The sequence below is a fragment of the Camellia sinensis genome, chromosome 5 (assembly GCF_055761805.1).
Source record: "Camellia sinensis isolate YWXY chromosome 5, ASM5576180v1, whole genome shotgun sequence".
Taxonomy (NCBI): domain Eukaryota; kingdom Viridiplantae; phylum Streptophyta; class Magnoliopsida; order Ericales; family Theaceae; genus Camellia; species Camellia sinensis.
Window position 1 is genome coordinate 90,632,948 of NC_138965.1, and position 25,409 is coordinate 90,658,356.

A 25,409-nucleotide genomic window follows, 5' to 3' on the forward strand; every position below is an offset into this window, starting at 1 on the left:
TGGATGAAGATTGTGTTGTTTGATTTGGAATAAAATTAATTTTCATATTTGTAAAACTCAATTTTCTGTGTTTTGTACGCTATTCAAAACATTTTCAAAATATATGAAATCAAATTGTTCCAAAATAAATGACATATTCTATATTTCTTTGCTTCACATAATAAATTTTAGGATTTATTAAATAAATCAAAATATGAACATATAAAGTAAATAAAAATCATATCATGGTTTAGTAGAGGCCGATCTTTTGATTGAGTGAGCGGGGGTACTCAATCAATGGCCTTTTCCATTATACCTAAGGTTCCAAATAGAGACATCTTTGGTTATGACAAACAGTGACCTTGGCACGAGTCACCGGTTTCTTAATTCTTCCAAAATATTATGTGGCAACTCTGAGATTTGATGACGTAGTCCATTTCTGGCAAAGGTTTTGCAATAAAATGGATTTTTTTTTATAAAACTTGCCAAATTTGGACCCTCATTTATGTTTCACATTGTACTCGTGAAACTAGATCAAAGAAATCGATGGTCCAAACTATTTAACACATGCGGGTACCCCCGAGGCAATGTTATAGTTTCTGACGACTCCGTTGGAGATATTAAGAAACCTTAACTCGAACTCTATGATACGATTTTTATTTTCAATTATATGTTTATTGCATTGCATGCATTAGTGTGCCTAAGTCTCATGCTCGCCACCTGTTATCCCAAACGGGCTATCCAGCTTTGGACGAATAAACAGACATGGGCTCTATCATGGTGGGAGCACAAGCCTTACATCTAGATCACCACTGCACCACTTGATTTGTTGTTCACTTATAGGTGATGAACTGGGTATATAATGGTTTTGGTTTAGACCTGACCCATTTCTTGCTTTTGAATCCAAGAATCCATGTCCTTAACTATTGTTCATTTCATTTTCATCTTGTTACTTGTTGAGTTTGGCTATTGGGAGTTATGGTTGTGTTTGAAACAGGTTAGGAAGTTAATTTTTCAAGGAGTTGTTGCCCAGATTTTTGCCTGTTCGCTCGAGCGGTCTTTTACAATCTTCAAAACTATTGGAAGTGTGGTATCTTCACTCGAGCGGTCTTTCTTGCGCTCGAGCAGTTTTTTGTAGGTCTGCACTTCTGGAAGGGGGTCATTTTGCAGTTGAGCGATGTTTTTGGTCGCTTGAGCAGTGTCACTTATTGTGTCTGATGCTCAAGCGGTGTTTTGGTCGCTCGAGCGATCTAAGCATATATCAGTCCGAGAGAAGGCCATTTTGAGTCACTTTTTTTTTTATCTCTCTCTCTCTAAACATTTCAAAACCCTAAATCTTAATTCTCTCTCTAGTTCTTGTACTTTAGCTTCAAATATTCTCAATCCATTGGTTTTCTCACCCTAGTCCTTTGGAGAAAAAGCTTGAACACATCGAGGGCTTTGTTCTAATCGAGAAGTTGTTGTTTTCAGCTCTGCCAACCTTCTACTTTTTTCTCTCTCTTGTCTTCTGCTTTGATGTAGGGATTTCTTCAACCTTCAATACAATTTTTAGCTTAGTTATTTGCTCTTTGAAAAGGGTTAGTGATTTGGGATTTTTGCGTAAACCTAGGGTTTTATTTTGAATTTAAAATAGGGGTTTTCCAAATGGGCTCTTGAGAATAGTTGTGGGGATGTGTTTATGGTTGAGATATGTTAAAATGGTGGATTTCCTTGCTAAAAAATTGATTTTCTAAGTAAAGTGGGTTTTGTTCTAAATTTATGAATATTTGGATTCGTGAAAGGAAATGGATAATGATGTTGGGTTTTCTAATATTGGAACAATGTTTATGTTGATGATGATGGTAGAGTTGGATATGTAATATCACTTCCATTTTACAATGATGGAATTATATCGTTTGATTGGAAACTATTTGTAGTATAAAAATATCTATTTTGGACTATCAGTGGGGGATAACTTTGATTGTTGTAGAAATTACATGAGGATTAGGTTAAATTGAAACCAATTTCTCATACATCTTGCATCGAGTATTGTTTCATAGTCAACAGTGAAAATATATATTGATTTTGAGGAAAAAGAATGAATACCTTGGTGAATTTAGTTAGGGGTGTGGTTGTGGTTATGATTTTGGTTTGTGTATCCTTAGTGAAAATCCAGAAACCCGCGTGGATAGGTGCCTATCCTTTTGGTTAGTACTGGTAAAATGGCTTTGGTAGTGCTTGTGTAGCCTACTGGCAGACACGTACCTAAAGATTCCCAATATTTTCTAACCATTGCCCTGTTTTCTGTTATAAAAGGATTATTTTCATGAATTGATGTATAATCTGCCATTACATATTTTTGATGTGGAAAATGTGAAACATTTGACAAATGGCATGTATGTGCATTTACCTTATAACTTTATTAAGATTCATATATTGTGTTTGAGTATCTGTGCTGGGCTTTAGCTCATCCTATATGGAAAATAACTTTCAGGTACTGATGATATGCATCTACCAATGATGTAGTTTAGGAAGACTTGGAGCCAAGGGCTTCATTTAGTTTATTTGATGTAATTTTTTTGTTTAAGCCTTATGCTTTAATTGTATTGAGTTAAACTCATTTTGTTGTACCCAAGCATTGACTTGAAAAGATGTAGGCATTATGGCATATAATTATTTGGTTTTACTTTTATTTTAATTCATGTATCCATGTTATATATTATTGATTCAAAATCTAGGATTTTTGAATGTATATTGCATATGTCATCTTCTGTGTTGATCAAAGGTATAAATGGAATAGAAGATATGGTGTTGTCAATCAATTATAAGTAATGCCACGAGATGGGTTTTTTTTTTTTTTTTTTTGGGGGGGGGGGGATGATAGGGTAGGTATATTGGTGTCTTGTTGAGGTACCCTTTTTGACCAAGACTGACGTAGTGCATATAGTAAACTCTAGTGACTTCCAAAATTAGGATAGGATGCGATGCCATTTCAGGATGTATGATGCCACTTGTTTGAATAGTGCAAACCTAGATCATGTCAAAGCTATGACAGGATAACCCTATCCTCCATAGGGGTGTTTGTTCTCTTTCTTGCTATGTGCAATGTATGGGATCTAAGGTTCTCAAAATTTTGAGCAGTGGTTCAGGCATTTCATTTTGAGGGGTTGAATTCAATGTTTTAGCATGTTATATAATGATTAGTTAAGCTGGAATGCTGCTGAAATTCTGATTGAGGGTTCCCTTGTTTTTGGTAGGTAGTCGTAGCACTATAGCTTCAGAATGGCCTGGTATCCCTTAAGTTCTTTAGACTTGCACTGGTAGACTCTGTAAAATCGCCGATTTGGCTCAAGGAAAGCCAGTGTCAGTTTCTTTATCACCGGTTACACGAAGAAGAAGAACGAAAGCCTCCGCAACTGTCCAGAGTACCCCTTCTTCACCAGCTAGATCATCCCCACTCAATTCACCAAAATCAACGATGGCTCAAGTTCTAGAAAATATAGTAGACATGTTTGTGGCCCTTCAACGATGCATGGATGCTATTGCCAATACGGTTGCCACCCATGGTGATGCTCTTGCTAATTGCAACGCCCATCTGGGGCATCCACTGCTCAACCACCGTTGGTGACTCATCCAATTCCAAATCCACCTCCACCAGCTGAGGAACTTCCTGAACCCAACTTCTCAGATGACCTGAGCCACGCAATTGTTAAGAGGACCTTTTCCCCTTCCACAACCAACGGGAGGGCTCTTCCTCTTGAAAATGAATGAGTTCGATCCGACTATGCTAAAACTAGACAAGTCAGAAAAAATGTTCAAAAGGTTGCAAGGAATCAACTCTATTCTAGACATCGAAGACAAGTATACAGAAACAGCTGTAAAGTTGCCTGGATGATTCAAGATGCCACACATTGATATATTCGATGGATTTGGTAACCCTATGGTGCATATCCGCCTATTTTTTGATGTTTTGAAGCCTATGGGTTTGACTCGTCTACAAAAGCTATCTCCATTCGGATGAACTCTATTAGGAGTGGCTGTCATCTAGTATGCCAAGCTAGAACACTTGGTGAAATAGAGTTAGGAAGAATTAGCGAAGGCCTTTATCACCCAATATGCATACAGCACTCATATTGAAGTGACTACCCAGGAGTTGAAAGCAACCGTTAGGAGCAAAACGAAAGTTTTGTAGCCTTCATCACCAGATGGAGGGCCAAAGCAACAATGATGACCAATAGACCACCTGAGAAAGATCAAATTCGTATGATTGTAATGCCCCACTTTTTATTTCACGGATAACATTACCATAGACCATTATTATAATACAATTTTAGAGATAACGAACGGAAGTTCAAATACATCAATAAAGATAAATAAATGAAGATTCTCTCATTCGTATACGTAATGAATGCAACATGTGACATAATTAAAGCAACACACGCAATCATGGCCTCTATATGGGCTGAAGTGGACTCCTCCTTAACTCGACCAATACATGCAACCATGGCCTCCACATGGGCCGCGTGCCTCAACTAATGCATAGTAATTCTTCCACAAAGATTCAACTACCTTCTCCTGGATATCATCACGCAACCGTTTTCCAAACTTATAAAAACGACGCTCCCCCATTGCCACCAACTCTGGAGCGAACCTTGCCAAACTAGTAAACTGCATCTCAAATTGTGCCAAAGGAGTAGTATCCTGGCACAACTCAATAAAATGTTCCCTCAACCTTTCCTGAGCAAAAGGAATGAAGTACTTGGCCAAAAAGGCCTCTATGAACGCAACATGTTTCCTTCAGTGTTCTTAGCATACTTCCACCAATACCCGCATCTCTCCTCAATTGGAAACTCGCCAAAGAATTCCTCAGCCCTTCGTTTTCGACTCTGAGCATGTCAAGAGTCTTGGTTGTCTGTTCCAACCAATCTTCCGCCTCTAGCAGCTTAGCCTCCCCAAGAAACTCTAGTGGATTAATGCGAAGAAAGTCCTTAGTAAGCTAAAGGGTACGCCCGTTGTCACCATCATTATGATCTAGAGCATCTTGCACCGCTTTTACAATCTCGCGTGTGACTTCCTCGCTAACAGCCAATGCTGTAACAACATGTGCTAAAGGAACCGTTGTGCCTTTACTGGCACTCTTATTTTCAATTCGTTTTTTATTCCTTCGTGTAGACATCCCATAAAATCAAAACAAGCCCAACTTAGTGAGCAACAAAACGGCCTTGCCCAAGGCACATATTCGCCACCGCTTAGCTACAGGACACACTTAAACCCCAACACACCCAATTCTATTACACATAAACAATTGAACACTTAATCACATAATCGAATCAAGTCCACAAAGACAACCACTCGTCCTGGAACTTTTGAGGAATTTCAATTAGAAACCACGTACTATCCAAGACCTCAAACCAAGTTCACTGGCTACAAGTACTATCCAAGAAACTTAATCACATGCTCACATAACTGCAACATATAAAGTCCTAATACTTATCCTAACTATATGCAACATCCTCACTACATGTAGCAAACCCATTGTAATGAAAACCACTTCCTACGAGCTCAAAGTATTCAAACCCAGCTTGCTCTAATACCAAGTTGTAACGCTCCACTTTTTATTTCACAAATAGCATTGCCATAAACTATTATTATAATATAATTGTAGAGATAACGAACAGATGTTCTAATACATCAGTAAAGATAAATAAATAAAGATTCTCTCATTCGTATACGTAATGAATGTAACATGTGACAAAATTAAATAAATTGCCCGCAGACTTACATCATTACATAAAAGATAAAGGGTTCAACCCTTTTACAACAACGACATCCCACCAATAGATATAAGGCCCCGTGGCCAACAGATAAAGAAGATCATCGATCTTGAAAATACTTCTCGTCATTCACCTAAAAAAGGATTAGCAACGTGGATAAACATGAAGTCCACTAGGGATCCCAACATGATCCTAAACAATAACAACTTACAGATAGTTATGATCATGAATGTTTCAACTCATACTATGTACATAATGTGATGGTTTGTACTAAAGTATATTTACATAAGTACTTTTCCCAAAATCATCCAATTCGTTCAACAATATAGATAGTTTACATATCCTTCTTGCTTTCTATTTCAACAATATCACATAATAACCGTTTTGTTTTTGAAATACATTAACAAAAGTTCCGATTTCCTCCCTGTACTTACAAACTCAATACATAACCTATGTCCATTTCCAACACATTCATCACATTTTCTAGGCCTTAAGTCCAAAGTCAAAAAGATACTTTCGACAATTTATTTGATACTCACATGTATACATAACAACCAATACAAAAAATGAAAATAACAAACACCCAACAACTGCATACTCAATATATTACTCAGTCTTCTTGAACCATAACCATCATAACATATGATCTATATAGATACACTGGGACAATAATGATAAACATAACTTTGCTCTACTTGCCTTAAGCACGGTAAGCCAAGGATACACCTTTCCATAATACAAGCCAATTTACTAGTCACCAGTTGGAAGGGAATGGGACCTCTGCCAATTTACTAGACACCCGCTAGAAGGTAATGGTACCCCTGTCAAGTACTCCAGGAGCTAGCTGAAAGGTACTGGTACCTCTCATTCTAAGCGCAGCCAATTCTCCAAGCACTAGCTGGAAGGTAATGTACCTCTTATTCTCAGTGCCTACATATGCCCAACCATCACAATATACATGAGCATAAATAACTCGAATGTACTACATACACATAAACTATTCAACATCACAATGTCATCCTTCATCGATGACCAAGGAGAAAACCTCTAAACATATGTATTGAATACACGTAATACAATAATCCAATTTTCACGAGACCTTAAGTCAAACAACAATAATAATATTTAAAGGTTTCAAAATCAAACCTCAAGTTCATTCTTAATTAACAAAGGGTTATGATTTCATTTTCTTTCCAAGACCAATTTTCGTATTTTCCAAATCACAATACTTCAATCATTTTCTAAAAGCCCATTTTCTACATTTCGTTAAAACCGCATCCATGATGTCAAAGCCACAACCCAGCCCCACTCAACATAATCAATCCCAATTAGTCCAAATTCCATTAACACAATTACACAAGCCATATCAAACCAAAACATAACCAAATTCAACTTTACCCCTTTTTCTATTTATTAAGGTAATAATATTAAATTAGGTTTTTTCCCCATTTCTTAACATAAACACGTAAAACTAACAATTTAAACCCCAAATATTAAATGCTAGATCCTTCTTTCATGCTTTTCAAAGATTCATAATAAATATGGTTCTTATGCAATAAAAACTACCACATATCTATCTATAAATGAAGTATTGAAAAAGAGTAAAGAAATCCTTACCTCTTGAAGCAAAGAGAAGATGACCCAAAAATCACCAGTGACGAAACAACGATCCGCTCAAATTAAAAGAAAGCCCTCGCTGAGCTTTACATTTTGATCTAAAGAACTATGGATCAAAGATGGGTAGAAGTAGATGAAATCAAGGGATGAAGAGCTTTTAGCCTAAAAAATGGCAGAATGAGAGAGAATGAAGAGAGAAAAATGATTCAAATGTGACAAAAAATGACTTTTATAGATGCTGAATTCGAACAGACCGCTTGAGCGATGAAACCATCGCTCGAGTGAAGAATACAAGCTCCCAGAAGTTTAGACCAAACAAGGCAGACCGCTCGAGCGCAAGAAGTATCACTCAAGTGAAAATATCACACATCAAGTAATTTTACAGACTGTAAAAGACCGCTCAAGCGAACAGGCAAAAATCTGGGCAACAACTCATTGAAAAATTAACTTCCTAACCTATTTCAAATGCAATTAAAACTCCCAATAGCCAAACTCAACAAGCAAGAAGATGGAAATGAAATGAACAACAGTTAAGTACATAGGTTCTCAAATTCAAAAGCAAGAAAATGGGTCAGGTCTAAACCAAAATCATTATATTGTGGTAAAAAATTTGCATGGCAAGATGTTGCAAAAGATGATATTCCTTCTACTATTCACTTTCAAAAAACTACATGAAATGGGGGTCTAGATAGAAGATGCAGTCAAGTAGGGAATCTTTGTTGATGATAAAGAACCTGTACGAAAAACTTCCAGTCGCAGTTCCAATGCTACTACTAGTTGTAGCAGGGCTATGAAGCCCTCTAAAGTCAACTCGATTACTGCCACCACCAAAATGGCTGATCCTTTTGCCAATGCCAGTCTAGAAATAGCAAACTCAACAGGAACCTCAACTAGAACATTTACCCCTCTTTATATGTCCCTCACTAACGCTATGCAGGTCGTGACAGAAAGAGGGTATTTCAAACTTACCCTCGACCTCTTTCCAATCCTCTCCTAGCCAAACATGACCTTGCCAAACACTGTGCCTTCCACTAACAACCCAGACATGATACTGACTGTTGTTTTCATCTATGTTATGAGATTCAAGATCTCATTGACAATAAAGTCATAGCTTCCCTACAATCGCCAAAACCTAATGTCACTACTAACCTACTACCACCCCATGACAAAATCCAACCACTCCCTCATCTCAACCTCATCCATACACTATTACCCACCTTTAACCCCAGCATATATATCATACCTTCCTATCTACCCAAACCTGAGGTACACATTCCTGAGAGCACTGATCTGTGCATGATAGATGCATCTCCAACCTAGCCAAAACCTGAAAACCTTATGGTGGTAGTGGTAGAAACCAAAAAAGAAACAACTGAAGTGCCTATGATTGAGATTGGAAAACAACTAGAGGAAGAACACGATCCTAGTAAGTATATCGTACCCACTGGTCAACTAAAGCCTAACATTGTTTTACCCAACTCATTTTCCCTTAATGTCATATGGAAGGATATACCTAAACAAGGGATGGATAACTTGGCTGATCTAGATGTAGACTTGCACAATCTCCACTTCTTTGAAGAGCTAGCTCTGGGGAATATACAAATTGACTGGTGGCATCCAAGCAATTTAAAAAGAAGCCATGGATGGACGAGTGGTGAAGATTCCAAAATAGAGGCGGCTAAAGGAATCGGGACAGAAACAATGACAATGGAACAGAAAGTGGATACCAAAGAGGACAATAAGAAAGAAGACGCCAAAAGAAAGAAGAAAAAAGGAATAGCTAGCAGAGTGGAGATATGCATGGATATTCAATCAGAATCACTCTATGAGCATCATGCGGGGATGATCCATTCAGGGCCAGATAACTGTCTATTGATAAATGAAGGAGAGTGTTTGGAGGATGATGATTTGAACTTTCCCTATACTAACGAAGATTAGAGTACCAATGTTCCTAATGATACCTAGTATTCTAAGGAAATTGATCACTTAATTAGGAGTGAGCGTTACTTCAAGTCCTCACACCTAGTGAATCATATAAAAAAGATACCGAGAAAGAAAAGGAAAAGGAGAAAGAGGTGGAAGAAGATCTGGTTCTTAGACAATTGAAAAAGATCTAGGCAAACATTTCTATTTGGGGGCTTCTTATGGCATCTACAGAACATCATTAGGCAATGCTAAATTGTCAATTGACACTACTCTAGAACAACTTGTGGTGTTGATTACCCCGAAGCAAACAGTCCCCACAATGACCTTTCTCGACAAACAATTACCACCTGAGGGATTAGGACACAAGATTTTATATGTGTCTTTGGAATATCGAAATAAATGGATCTCAGTTGTTTGGTTGACACTAGATCAGCTATCAATGTTTGTCCTTCACGTACTGCCTATGCCATAGGGCTAAAACTAGTGGATTTCACACCCACTACTCAACTGATTCGAGCTTATGATAATACAAGCCGAGAGGTCATGGGAACAATCAAGGTGCAGCTAATAGTGGGCCCGTCTGAGCACGAAGCCGAATTTCATGTCCTGGATATACCTGCGACATTTAATTTGCTGTTAGGAAGGCCATGGCTCCACCAAATGAAAGCAGTATACTCCACAATGCATTAACTGTTCAACTATCCATATAAAAGAGGAATTGCCATGTTTTTGGAAATTCATCCATTCTTCCTCCTCCAGTATCTCAATTTGCTTCTTAACGGGTTAGAGGCACATCATCATAATTTGGAATTTTGTATATCCTGTCCATAAAATGAGTGAGCTTTGACACCCAATAAGAACAATCTTAACACAATATACATATATGTTTCTTATGATTATGATCATACAATGTAATGTACATGTCGTGAACAAGAACTATAACTTCTTCCAAAGAAACTAGTGTCCAACATACGAATGTAACCTATGTTCAACTTAACACTAGCATTTTTTTTTTCAATCATTTTTTAAAATCTTTTTGCACCAAAGCTCACCACACGTTTTTTAAAGATATTCCTACATTTATCGGCTACTGAGTACAAAAAGAAATTGGGACCTATTGCATTTCCAAATTCATTTCCACATTTATCGATATCACGTAGAGAGGGGTAATTAGACACCCAATAATATTTCCAACAACTTTCCCACATTTATCGGTCTTAAGCACAGAAAGGGAATTGGACACCTCAATAACATATTCAACAAAATCCCCCACATTAACCGACATCAAGTACGAAATGGTAATTGAGCACCTCAACAATATTTCGATTACTTTCCCACATTTTGCGACCTCCAAGCACGAAAGGACAATTGGGCACCTTAACCCATACATGATGTTTTCTCAAAACCACACACATTTTTAAATAACTTAACACTAGTCCCAAAACCATGAGATTACAACGCAATGCATGAATGTATAATAACTATAATTGCCCAAGTGTCACCTCCATTTTGCTACAATTTCTCATCATTCTTTATTGATAACCAAAAGACATTATTTCTAATAAAACATTAAATAAGTATTGACACAATGTTATATCATAACTAATCATCATCATCATCCACGTTTCATTATTATCAAATATTTCTCAAGACTAACAACACATCTCAATCTTCTAATTCTCACAATTTCCCATACTCATCAACATTGTTCACATAATTTCATAAGGTATTCCATTTCAAGATTTCCTTGACTTTCCAACACAATATAGGTTTCAATTTCACTTATAAAACATCAATTGATTTCAAAATCATCTTTTAATAAAATCTTCAACCTAGGGTTTTTCAAGAAAATTGGGAATTTTTCCAAATTTTTAACGTCATCTCTTTTCAATCAACAAGACACCATTTCACTTTCAAGATTTTCACAAATCATTTCAAAACATTGTGTAAAACCTTTTTTTTATACAACAATACTCATATATTCAAAAATCTCTAACTTTTACAACTCACAGTTACAAAAATGTTCACACAATCATAACAAATCATAGATATAGAGGGTTAAGAGAACTCCTACCTAAGAGTGAGTGGGTGAAGTCCCAAACTTTGACGGTGACGAAAACTTGATCCAATCGGCTCAAAATGTCAATCTTGACACATTTTATGCTTTTGCATCAAGAACTAGGGTAGATTTTATGGGCAAAAAAAAAAAGACGGAATCCAAGCTTAAAGAGCTTGGTGGTTCCAAAATAGAGGAAAAAGAGAGGAGAGAGAGTGAAAAGTGATAAGAAATCTGACCAAAAAGGTGATTTCAATGTGCTAATTTTGAACAAACTGCGAGCGGTGAATAAAGGCTTGCAGTATATCTACTTTCAACGAGCATACCGCTCGAGCGGTGAATCAATGCTTGCAGGATCTTTCTTCAATTTAGATTTCAAAGGTGCAAGAGTCTGCAGACCGCTTGACTGGTCAAACTTGAGCTCAAGCAGACTATTCCCATAACTCAGGTACGCAAATTTAGAACAGGCATAACTCTATTGTCCGTACTTCGTTTTAGGTCATTCTTATGTCTAAATCGACGCTCCGAAAGAAGGCTTTTTAGTGGTTCTAGTCTCACATGAAAATTCAAAGTGTGGAGAGAGAAAATAGTAAAGGAGTGATGACTACTCAAAGGACGATTATCCAAATCAACGTTTTTTGTTCAATTCTACCCTACCATCACAATACCACACCAATCAACACTAATGAGAATTCAAATGAAAACTAAAATAATTGCGCAAATAAATAGAGTAATCTGAATATGGAGAGAGACTTAGGATTTCGAATCCACTACTAATATCATATCATGTAATTAAAATATCCAATTCTAGTAAATCAATGGCCCGGATAATAATGATGTGTCATGACTACAAGCCCCAATATCATTGTCAAGAAAATGAGTATATGCAAAATGTAGGCACGAATCATCTTCAATTGGTATGAATCGTCTACACTAAACTAAGGTTGTAGCACGATATGTCTCCCCTAAGCATGACTCGTCTCATGATTTGCATATACAAGAAAGTAAAACAGTTGTATGATCATGCATTCTCAATCAGAGAAATCGAATACATAAATCAAATGAAAAGATTATTTGAATAGAAGATCTAAAAATGATCATACAATGATTATCCAATTCCAAAGAAAAACTAGAATTAAAATACAAAATTACATGATACTTGATTAGAGTTTCATCTCAATCCTCAGAAGAAAGCTTAGCCACTCATGAAGAGGTTGAACACTTCAAATTTTGAAGAGAAAGCCATGGATTGATGATTTACTCTTCTTCTCTACCTTCTAGCCATCTTCTTTAGGGTTTCAGATCCCAAAATAGGTCCCCAAAATCTCTTTTTATAGCCTCCAGTCAATTCTGAGTCAAAAACACGTGCACAAATATCAAGGCAGATCTACTCGTGCGAATTGGGAATTTCACTGGTACAAATTCAATTAGAGGGAAATTTTGGCAGGGAAATCCGCTCATGTGGATTTGTGAATTTTGCTCATACGGTTCACTCAGTCATAGAGTTTTCGCTCTTTTTGCCTCTTTTTGGAATCCTTTTGTCTTCAGAGTGATATTAACTTGAAAAGGATGAAAAAAACCTTATTGTATCAAATATCATAAGCTAAAAGGCTAAAAAATAAGATAGGGAGCCTCACAGTGTAACATTTCAGCTAAAATCACACCGTCCAACTTACACTTTACTAGTACTCTAGTAAAGCCAAATAAAGTAAAATTTATCTAACCCACTTTCGTAGGGATCACGATTGCATTTAGCATATGCATCAAGCCATTTAAACCACAAGGTTACCCAATTGGACGAGTGAAGTCTCGTGAGTGTTTACAGAGACGATACCTACAAACATCAACTTGATCAAACGAATTAAAACTTAGGACAAATTTATACACAAATACTCGGCACCATTCCCTTTTCATCAAAACCAACCTCTCTCATTTATGACAAATTTCAAGTAACCAAGTCAGATAAATCTTCAAACTATCCATGAGCCCATAAATATGCAAACAAATAGCATCGAATCACAATCAAATGGAAGGTATCTGTAGACATCCCATTTTGACCGCCCTTAAGACTTGGGCGCCTCACGCTGAACACTCGACGATGAAATGTTACACTGTGCAATCGTTCAAATTCTTTAGCAAAAAGGCTTTGGTTTTGAGTTTCAAAACCTACACCTTGCACCCCTTTTGGACCAAAACCCAATTTTTTCTAGCCTAACCACTTAGAGAAGAGCTGGCCAACAAGTGGTCAGAAGGCCATTTTTGATTAGCCGGCAGTCCCCTTTCATGGCCTGGCAGCGATGTTCAACGACAATAGATATTTTGAGACAGCCAGCTATTCTTATGCCCATGCCTTGAACCAGCTGTCTCATTACAGATATTTTCGACGTGAGAAGGTGTTTTTCTATAAATACGTGACTCCTCCCGTGGTTTGGGGTTAGAGCATTTTTGCCAAAAGCCATAACTTGTCAAACAGATATTTCCAAAAGCCATGTTTAGTGATAGCAGATATTTTGAGACAGCTAGTTGTCCCCATGCCCATGCCTTGCACCAGCAGTCTCATTACATATATTTTCCAACGTAAGATGGTGTTTTTCTATAAATACATGACCTCTCCTCATGGTTTGGGATTAGAAAATTTTTGCCAAAAGCTATAACTTATCAAACACTATTCCATTCTCTCTTACAGTATACATACACCATACATACACCTCCTAAACTTTAGGCATTTTTGCTGAGATTCTTTAACACAATTTTAGCTCTTGAGAGTGTTCAACTTGTGGTTTCTGAACTAGATGAGCATCCTCTCTTTAAGAGGTATATCTTGAGCTTTTGTACCATCTTTTCTTTCTCTTTTCTTTGTTTTTTCATACTATTTTTTCGAGTGTTTTGAAGCCTAAAATATGTGATTTGAGTAACAAAAAATAGGAGGGGTTAGCTACCCTTCCTTAGGCTTGTTGGTTGAAACTCCTTGGCTTTGGCCCATTTTTGCTCATTTTTTCACCTCAAAAATTGAATTTTTAGCACTATTTTTGTGCTGTTTCAGAGCTTTTTTTTGTGTTAAATTATGCTTTAAGTACTATAGATGTGAAGTTATAAGTTCTCATGGATATGGCTTTTAATCTATTTGAGTTGATAACCTTTCTTTCACTCTTTTTTTTTAAATATATATCTTTTATAGCCATTGTAATCATCCACTTTCCATTAGCACTCTACAATCTCCCTACTTTCTTTGTTTCTTTGATTAAGAGCTGTACTCAATGAAAGATTATTACTCCAAGCATAAGGAAGAGATATTTCATGCTAAATGGTTTAATCTCTTCGAAGGTTCATTACCAGGGCATTACATCTCTCTTATTCTAAGTGTGATCTCTCGTTTGATGGTGCATTACTTCCAAGGAACTAACTTTCTAGTTAGAGCCTTGCAAATCACAAAGGAAAGTGTCATTATAGCTTATTATTAAGTTTGGATTTGGAGTCATTATCGCTCATTTTGGTTTTGATTAGTCAGTATCGCTCTCTTTGAGTTTGACTAATCATTATCACTTATTTTAGGTTTGACTTAGAATTCATTATCGCTTGTAAATGAGTTTGATCCTTCTTTTGTAATTTCCCCTCATATAAAAAGGGCTTGAAGAGCTCATTTCTAAGGTTAAGTCATGCTTGCTATTCTTTATTGCTTTGGATTTAGTTTACATAATCATCACCTTTGGAAAAAAAAATAAAGAAAAGATAAGAAATGGAAAGGTAATGTAAAAAAAAGTCTAATAAAACAGAGGTAAAAAAGGTAATAAAATTTGGTTAGGTTCAGTTGGACGTTATACTGAACCTGTTGCGTCTTAAATCATCACATACTATTGTTGTGATATTTGATGACTCATGAAGCAAATCTACCCTTTCCCTTGAGGTAACTCCATGATAGGGAGGATGTGCTGTTTGTCTTTTGTTTCACGTTATTGAGCTCTTGTCCTATCGTTTCAAGATCATCACGTAACAAATTTGCGACAATTGATGATTTGAGAATCGAATCTACTCATCCCTTGATCATATCCATGATAGGGAAGGGCAAAGAGGATAAACATCTCTTGAAAACACTCTGTTTTTGCTCTATTTCAGCTCTGTGGCAGCAGGGTATTCCCTAGAAGTAGTGGCTAGCCGACCATCATTTTGTACGGGCGATCACTTCTCAAGGCCAGTCGGCCACCTATTTTGTACAAGCAGTGGCATTTTTTACAGCAAAACCTGAGACCCAAACAGAATAGTTTTATGACTGCAAACAGTTCAAATTCTAGCAGCAAATAGAGAGATTTTCGAGAGGATGTTCTCGGTTGTGCGCATGTGCCTCCTCACCTCCCGTTCAAGTCCATTAAATCAGTGCTTTAATATTAGTATGTTGTAATTAATTAGTTGCTTTTCTTTTATTTGGACTTGTAATAATTAATTAGTCTAGTTTATTCAATTGTGTTGTAATAATTAATTGTGTTTATCCAATATACGACAGGATGCTCATTCGTATGCAGGATTTTGTGAAACTACTTGCTTGAAGTAGTGAAGCCCTAGATCATACCGAAGTTAGAACAGGGTAACCCAACTCCCTCATCGAGGTGTTTTGGCTCTCTTTACCTGTTATATGCTTTACAGTGAAACTATACAGGGGGCTCCATATCAGTGGTACAGTTGATATCACTTTGTGGGGAAGACTTTAGTGGAGAGTACAGTCATTCAGCTGGGATCATATCCATCTGTTGAAAATTTGGCTGAGGTGCTATCTGTTTTCTCTTTTGCTAGGTAGTCCTGGAACCATGGCTTCAAAAGGCTCTAATATCCCCCAGGTACTTAGGACTCATGTCGATAGACTTTGTCAGGTCAAAGATTTATTTTCAGGGGCAACTAGTGTTGGCTTCACTATGACTAGTTACAGGGCAAAGGAAGGTCAAACGCGGTTCACCAGTTCTGTTGTTTGGGCAATCACCCCTCCAATCACCTGTAATCGGCTCACCCCAAGCACAATCACCTACTTTTGGAATGGCGTAGTATCCATCATCAGATCTGGAGGAATTACTAATTCGTCTGTAACAGTCAGTTGACTTGCTTCAGCATGACATGGCCCATCAAGTCGAGGTCACAAATAGGTTGCAACAACAACAGCAGCAGCCGACTACGGTGTCTGCTTCGCATACACCTAACATGGCTACCCCTATGCCTGGTGTTACTACCCATACTATGGCTCAGGATCCACCGGCCAAGGAGATTCCTGTTCTTCCCATCTAGTCAGATCCAATCCTGGTTCAAATATCTAAAGTTCCAGTTCACCAGATTAAGGCACCTTTTGAGTTCGAGTTCGAGTTCGACCAAACCCTGCTCAAAGTTAACAAACTTGAAAAACTATTCAAAAAGCCACAGGGGGTTAACTCTATTCCAGATATTGAGGACGGGTACACTAAATCTGCTGTTACTTTGCCTGAATGGTTCAAAATGCCGTAGATTGACCGCTTCGATGGCTCTAGAGATCCAATAGTGCATCTGCATCTTTTCTTTGATATTCTATGACCAATGGGTTTGACCAAACTTTAAAAGTTGTCGCTATTTGGCCAAACCATGTCTGGTATAATTGCTATCTGGTATGCTAAATTGGAGGACTTTTTGAAGTAGAGCTGGGAGGAGTTGGCTGAATCTTTCATTGCCTAATATTTCTACAACACGCAAATTGAGATCACAACTCATGATCATGAGGCAACGCGTCAGGAACCAAAGGAAGGCTTTTTAGAGTTTCTTACGAGATGGAGGGCAAAGGCGTCTATGATGGCAAATAGATCTCCATAGAAAGAGCAAGTTCATATAATTGTTAGAAACTTCCATGAAAGGCTATTGCAGAAAATGATAGTCCTCCTACTATTCAACTTTAAGGACCTCCATGAAATTGGGGTTGAAATCAAGTATGCCATCAGACAAGGGATCATTGTGGAAGGCAATGAGCTTATGAGGAAGAATGTTATTTGCAATTGCAATGCTACTACCAGTGGTAGCACAGTTGCGAAATACTCAGAAGTAAACACTATCATCACTCCCATCAAAAACCCTTTTCCTGATAATAGCCAAAGACCAACCACTTCAACTTGGCCCCAGCTCGAAATTTCCATCCTCTTTACAAGGATCTTTTTCAAGCCTTGAAAAATTCTACTAGAAAAAAGGCACCTAGAGCTCCTAGAACCCCGACCCCTTCCAAATCCTCTTCCACCAAGATATGACCCCGCTAAACACTATGCATATCATCAATAACATTATCATGCTATAAACCATTGCATCCGCCTACGTTATAAGATTCAGGATCTTATTGACGAAGAGATCATAGCTCAACAAAAAGACCACAGGCCACCACTGACCTAGTACCTCCACACCTTAACCTAATCCATACACTGATATCCACTTATAACCCCAGCATATACATCACCCCGGCCCATTTACCCAAGTCTAAGATGTTCATTCCAACAAGCACGAACTTGTGTATGATGGATGTCCTTAAACCTCAATCATCTCAAACCCTGTCAAATACACTGCGGCCACTAATGGCCGAGCCCACTACTTCTGAGCTTTTTAGCATGATTGAGGATCTTCAGAGAATTGTGGCAGATTTAGTCTTTGGGATCTTGGCGTTATCATCGACCACATCTGTGATAACCTTGTTCCGTAATTAGCTAATTGGTCCTTATTATGAGTTTGATTATATGTCTAATATGATTTTGTGTGCCATTATGTGAAAATGTGTGATTTTGAATTTCTATCTGTTCACCGTAGGAATATCTATTTGCTTATCTTCTTTGGGAATTAAATTGAAGGCCTTATCGGCCACATAATCCGAAATTGATTACGCCATTGTGATTGGCATAATTTTTAGAGCCCACGGTGAAGTTTAATTGAAAAATTAATTCAGACCAGATTAAGTTGATTAGATTAATGAATTAGTGCCCAATTGTTATTATTATTATAATGAAATTAGTAGAGAGTGTTGTAAAAAGGCACTATACACTCAAAATCCCTCCTTCTTATCATTTGGCTGATTTTGGCTCCAAGTGAGGGTGGGAAAGTCGGCTGTAGAGAGAGAGAAATGGAGAGAACTGTGCAATTTAGCTCACAGCTTGGTGATCTTGAAGATTATTCAAGAATTTGCTATTTATTGGAAAAATTGAGCCTTTAGGTAAGCAATTGATTCTTGAATTCATGAGTGTAATCTGTAATCTTGTGTGTTCAAAGTTGATTAATGGTCAAGAACAAGAATTGAAATGAAATTGAGTTGATCATGTTGAATTGAAGGTCAATGTTGCACGCATGTATGTAGTTGCTTTGAGTTTACGTATTTGAGCACCAAATGCATGATCTATGTGAGTTTTTAGTTGAAGATTATGTTCTTGACCACCTCTTCATCATACAAGTTGAGAATGAGAATAATATACCACATGCATATGCAAATTACAAGGGTGAAGTGTTGAATGCATGAAATTGTTATATTGGTAATGAGTTTGGTGGAAAATGAACCATGCATGTGTTTGAGTCATGAAATTGAGCTCCATGTTGATGTGTTTTAGTGTTGGTACCATGTTAATACAAGTATATGTGAAATTGGAGCCATAATATGCAAGGAATGTGGTTGGAATGCCGAATTTGAGCTCAAGAACACATTCTAGAAAACCCAAAAATTTGATGTCCGCTCGAGCGGGGAAACCGCCGCTCGAGCGTGAATTTCGTGCTCCCAGTATTTTCTGCAGACCATGATGTCTGCTCAAGCAGGGAAGTCCACGCTCGAGTGGGGAGGTATGTACATTGAACTTCCGCTCGAGCGTCCAAGTTCCACACTCGAGCGTAAAAATGACATAACCAGTACTTTTGTAGACCTCATGGGTCCGCTCGTGCAGGGAAGTCCACGCTCGAGCGGGGACCCTGTTTCTGAAAATTTTGTGTGATCGTTCTGTGTTTCGTTTTCCATTCTCTTTCACTTGCAAGCACTCTTAGGCATGCATTGAGCATTGTAATTGAGTTAAAGAGATAACAATGAAGCCTAAAGAGGAATATGCGAATTAAAGAACGGATTGAATCATTTGTGACCCATATGTGTTATATGATGTGTAGGGTCAAGCTCCAGGGCAAATCCACGAGCCCATCACTGTGAGTAATGTCTGATATTTGAAATACGTTGTTGTCCAAATTGCTTACTTCTATGTAAGTTTTATATGTTCATTGATTCGTTTGGTGGACAATGGTTGTTATACTAAATGAATGGGCCAGAGGCCGTTTTGATAAGAATGAATGAATGGGCCGGAGGCCATTTTGACATGAATGAATGGGCCAAAGGCCGTTTTGACATGAATGAATGGGCCGAAGGCCGTTTTTACATGAATGAATAGGCCAAAGGTCATTTTGACATGAATGAATGGGCCGAAGGCCGTTTTGACAAGAATAAATGATTGGGCCGAAGGCCGATTGATATGAATGATTAGGCCGAAGGCTGATTGACATAAATGGTTAGGCCAAAGGCCGTTTGGACACAAATGAAAGTTTGACATGCATGAATGGGCTAGAGGCCAGTTTGACATGCATGAATGGGCCAGAGGCCAGTTTGAAACGCATGAATGGGCCAGAGGCCAGTTTGACATGCATGAATGGGCCAGAGGCCAGTTTGACATGCATGAATGGGCCAGAGGGCAGATTGACATGATTGAAAGTTTGAAAGGCCTAAAGGCCAGTTTGAAATGAAAGTTTGAAAGGCCTAAAGGCCAGTTTGATATGGAAGTTTGAGAAGGCCAAAGGCCAGTTGACGCGAATAACAGTTTGACACTAATGAATTGGGCCCAAGGCCGTATGATGTGTTTGGAACCGCAGTTACTTAACTTACATATGTCTATGTATGTATGTATTAGTAAAAATATAAATTGGGCCCAAGGCCGTTTGATGTATATTGTTCTAATGTATATTCTTTATTTGATATTATTCACTGGGCTTTCGCTCACTCTCATTCATGTGTTTGTAGGTGAGCCAAGAGAAGTCCAAACCTAGCCCCAGTGAAGTCTGTATGGAACAACTAAGGTTTTGAAGAGTCAGCCCTTGCGTCTAACGCACGAGACACGTCTTCGCCCTTCTATCATTCTATGTTATCTTGTCATGTTGGCGAGGACTTTGGTGTACGTCTGTACATAGCTTTGTTTTGGCTGACTTAGATTTGAATGATCCTGTCCGTATAGAACTTTATGTTACTATACTTTCTGTTGCGAGTTATTAACATATGTATGTATGGAATGTTATGATGTGCATATAAGCACGACTTTATGGACAAAGTTTTAAATTTGCTTCCGTTTGGCCCCTTTACTCTGATAAGTTTTGTCTTATTTGGTCTAAGGCCGTAGGTAATCTCGTGATTACTGGCCAGTTATGGCCTTAACCCATAGGGGCGAGTTCGGGTCGTGATAGAGTGGTATCAGAGCACGAGTTAATAACTCACACACTTGTCCAAAAGAGCAATAAGCATCTAGAGAAGATCTAGGATGCATTCATATGATAAGTATGAATTTGGAAGCATCGAGAATATGCCTAACTGTTTTGATATGAATGATTATGTGCTATAAGTTTGCGAATTGCTTGCATTGCAAAATATTTGAATACGTATGCTCCTTTGTATATGCATACCTGTGAATCTTTTGTATAAAGCATAATGCAAGTTTAATCAAACGTTGAAAACATGTGATTATATGAGATATGAATTGTTGCACTAACGTGTACAACGAGTTTGTTTTGTTATAATGCACATACATGAACATATGAATCATGAAAAGTTGCCTATGTACGTTCGACTCTGCAAATGGGTGTCTATGTGAAATGTGAACATGATTTGAGTATATAACTACTTAGTAAATGTTCAGTATGAGTTGTCTGATAAGTGTGCAATCATCTGTTACGTATGTGATTAATTGTGTCTTGTCAATACATAAAATGAGAAAATAACAATGTGCCTATGTGCGAATGTATGCATGTGTATCGGTGTTTATCTTTGTATTGGGCATCCTGGTATTTGGCAAGTCTTAATAAGAATTTGTGTAGAACACAGATAAAGTAAGGACATACGAGTTGGCAGACTCTTCTATAGCCGATTTGATAGACTGGAAAGCATAGTACAAGAAATGACAGAGATTTTGAGACAACAACGTCAGTTGCCACTACGGTGAGAACCTTTGCCACCATCAGTGGAAGAAACGCCGAGGGGTTTGTTATCGAACTTCTGGGCTCGTTATAGGTGTGGTAAAATGGACCATATGGTAAGGAACTATCCCTGAACTGGGCAAAATATGGATAAATCTTCTGCCTCAGCTAGATTCATACCAATGGTAGGAATTGCTAATCAGGATAGAGTAATTACACTCATTCCAGAAAGCACTCAGAATACTGCGACTGTTATCCCAAGTATCTATATTGTTTATAAACGTATGCTTATGTGATGATTGATTCTGAATTAGTACATGTGCACATAATTGCTTGGGATATTAATTGATTCGGATCAGCATTTTTTTTTTTTCGTATCTGCTGCATGTGTATCTAGATTGGTTAGACCCACAAGATCGAGACCGTATTCATTGAATGTATTGGGATATCGATTGACTTTGTACATGCACATGTACATCTGGACCCATGCTTGTGGTAATTTATTATATTACTGTCTTTAAAGACTGAACCACTGGAATTATGACTCCGTGATTGTGTGACCGGGTTGAGCACCCCAAATAATGAACTCTATAAATTGCGAGATCATGTATTCGGATTGGTAGAAAAATGATTGGACTATGTGACTATATTAAGCTTGAATCGTCAACCTATGTTTTGTGACTGATTTGGAATCTCTGCGTGACAAATCCTATATTATGTGTAATCGAAGAACTTTGTTTAATGTGTTACTGTGTACCATGTGCTTGCATCTAAGACTTATTTGAGAACTGCTATATTGATTATGATACATACCTCCTGATATGAACAACTGCATGCATATGTAACTACACCTGAACTTATGTGGACAGTGTTATATTGTACATGACTTGAAATACTTTGATATGAACAGTTGTGATGAATGACTCCGATATGACTTTGAGGACTGATGAACTTAGAACAGTTGTGAAACTATCAACCATGTACCTAAGCAAACGAAATATGCCTTACAAAACCAAATGTACTCTATTTGAGAAAATTTCTATCTGATTTGATACGATAGAACCTTTGTCTGATTTGGCCCGGTAGGACCCTCATTGGATATAATTTGATGGGGCCTTGTTTGACTTAATTTGGCAAGACCTTTGCTTGGATTGATCGATAAGACTCTCTATCTAATCAGATTTTGTAAAAAGGGGATTAAGAATCGTGTATAAATAAATGACCAGATTATTCTTGGCAGAAAAACTAATAGACCCAAAACTTGAATCCGTTTGGAGTACTTGACTTACTTGAAAGACCTTTTGTGGGCTATCAACAGACCGATCTAACCATGAACACTATGAAGAACCGACCTATAGTTGTTGGAGACATACGTGTTACAAGTGAACGGGGTTGAGCAAATCCTGTAATTGGGAGTTTTATAAAACAATGCTTGTGTGCTATCATGTTCTTGCTCATTTGACGTTATGGAAACCGATGACAACAGATTGATTTGATTGTAAATGGTACTGAACATTTATCCTTGACTGATCATAAAATTTTTTGTATGGGAGGGTAGTTACTTCAGTGTTATCGGATTTTGGGAAATCAGGTTATGATGAGTGGTATTATGTTTGTTTTGATGACATTCTTGGGGCGTCCTTTCGTTCTAGGGGACGTTAAGCCTATGTAGCACCTTTGTTGAGTCATCTCTTTTGCCACCGACGGTTTTGTACGGGTGGATTTGTTTAATCGATCTCGAGTCGGCCACCGACGGTCGTGAATGGGTGTGCTTGGATTCCGAGATGATTATTCGTTTGTTTTGTCTGGAATGTCATCCTTTGGTATTATGTGGATGTTATTAGCATCAAAGGAGCTTTGGAAAAAACCCTGATTATCCGAAAGTGTGTGAATTCAGTACGCTCTATGTAAATAACTGCTCAGTGCCATTATATTCTGTAATTGGGACTCTTGGGATGTGTAAATTGTGCTTAAAATGTGATTGAGTCCTTTGATATTGTCCTTGACATCATGGGGATTTGTATATGCATTGTCTTATGCTTTTGACGATTATCAGATAATATGGACAGACTCGATAGAACAAGGGATTGAATGTGGACTGAATTGTAAACCATAAGCTGTTGAATGAATTGAGGACACGTGTATTGTGTTAGAAATTGATTGCTTCGATGCTACCTTTGTTGATTCGAAAATCCGTATCTAGATCCACTTCATATTCCTAAAGACTTTTGGTTAACCTTGGATAACTGTGATGAGTCACTGAACTAAATACCGAATCGGATTGTGAATTGTGAAATTATTGAAGAAAGAATTGAACTTTTGTGACAAGGGCATAGACCGAACTTATGTGATAAAGTTAGCTAGCATCTGAAATAAATATGTTGGTAACCTACCTTGAAGAGGGCAATTGGTGAAATTGTGTCTAAATATTTTCGGTGCTAACAAGTCAAAGTCGAATATCAGATATTGGCGGAACTACTTCGACCTCTCTCTATTTCGGAATGGAAATAGGGATATGTGACTACGAATTTTATTGTGGGGCTGCCTTGGACACCCAGGGTATAAGTCCCGTTTGGGTTATTGTATATAGGATTACTAAGTTTGTTCATATCCTCCCTGTAAAATCTTCATGTGATGCTTATAGACTAGCAACTGTTTACATCGACAAGATTGCTTGTTTGCATAGGACCTTAGTATCTATTGTTTGGACAGGGATCCTAAAATGTGCTTGAATTCTGACAAGCCTTCAAGAGGCGATGAGAACTGGATTGTGAGTCAGCGCTACCTTCCATCCGCTAATTGATGTATAATCAGAAAGAACGATCTAGACTCTGGGAGGAATGCTCCAAATGTGTACTTTGGACTTTCGGGGAATTGGAAATATCTATCCATCGTTAGCAAACTTTGCTTACAACAACGGCTCACCCTCTAGTTTCGGTATGGCACCATACAAGCCTTGTATGGCGGGAAAGGTAAGTCTCTGACTGATAGAGAACAGAGTGTTGCTTGATTTTGAGACTAAGCAGTAAATGACTATCAAAAAAGATTGGAACCGTTGAATGAAAAGCGTTCTGAATTGTTTTCGACTAAAGGTGAAATAAGTTTGGAGGACCAAACTTCCTAAAGGGGGGAAGACTGTGATAACCCTGTTCCATAATTAGTTAATTGGTCCTTATTATGAGTTTTATAGCGATTCCGGGTTTTACCCCTTGTTGTATAGTGATCCAGACTTGATTCTGTGAATGGTAGCAGTTGTTTATATCTTTTTTACATCCTTTCGTACTTTGTATTTGAGTTATAGGATGTATTGGGCGTGTTCTGAATAGGTAGATTGAGTTTTGGTCTCAAGTGTAGTTGCCTAGGTTTTTGGTGTTACGCTTGAGCGGATCATTCTGCGCTCGAGCGGAAGTTTGGTTTCTGGTTGTCCGCTCGAGTGGGCCTTCTTGCGCTCGAGCAGGATTTACACACTCCCAGTATCTCGTGTCCCTGCAAAACTTCTGCAGGTGTGTTTTTCACGCTCGAGCGGGTTTCCTACGCTCGAGCGGGTCGAGCTTGAGCGAGTATGTTGGCGCTCGAGTGGGTAGTGCTTTGTCTGTGAAAGTTCTGGGAAGGGGGAATCTACGCTCGAGCGAACTGGTTTTCGCACTCGAGCGGATGTACTTTATCCTTGTGTCTTGGAGCTCGAGCGGGCCTTCTTGTGCTCGAGCGTGTCCAGATTTTGGTGCTTGACGCTCGAGCGTTCTATTCTCCGCTCGAGCGGGAGTGTCGTATATCAGTTGGCAGCTGGGTAATTTTGAATCACTTTTTACCTTTCCTTTCTCTCTTTTACTTTCCCAAAATCGTTTTTGAAAGCCTCTCTCTCTAGGATCTTCGTTCTCTCTAGGGTTTGATCTAAT

At 38.0% G+C, this 25,409-nt stretch overlaps 1 long non-coding RNA gene across 1 annotated transcript in view; it reads right to left on the reverse strand.

The window, feature by feature from the left end:
• Positions 1–5,592: 5,592 nt before the first annotated feature.
• The window catches only part of LOC145790147 (uncharacterized), a 54,072-nt gene continuing 34,255 nt past the window's right edge, over positions 5,593–25,409 (reverse strand). Inside the window, exon 2 of the long non-coding RNA XR_014328790.1 lies at positions 5,593–6,662. This is a non-coding gene — a long non-coding RNA (uncharacterized LOC145790147). The remainder of the gene's footprint in view (positions 6,663–25,409) is intronic.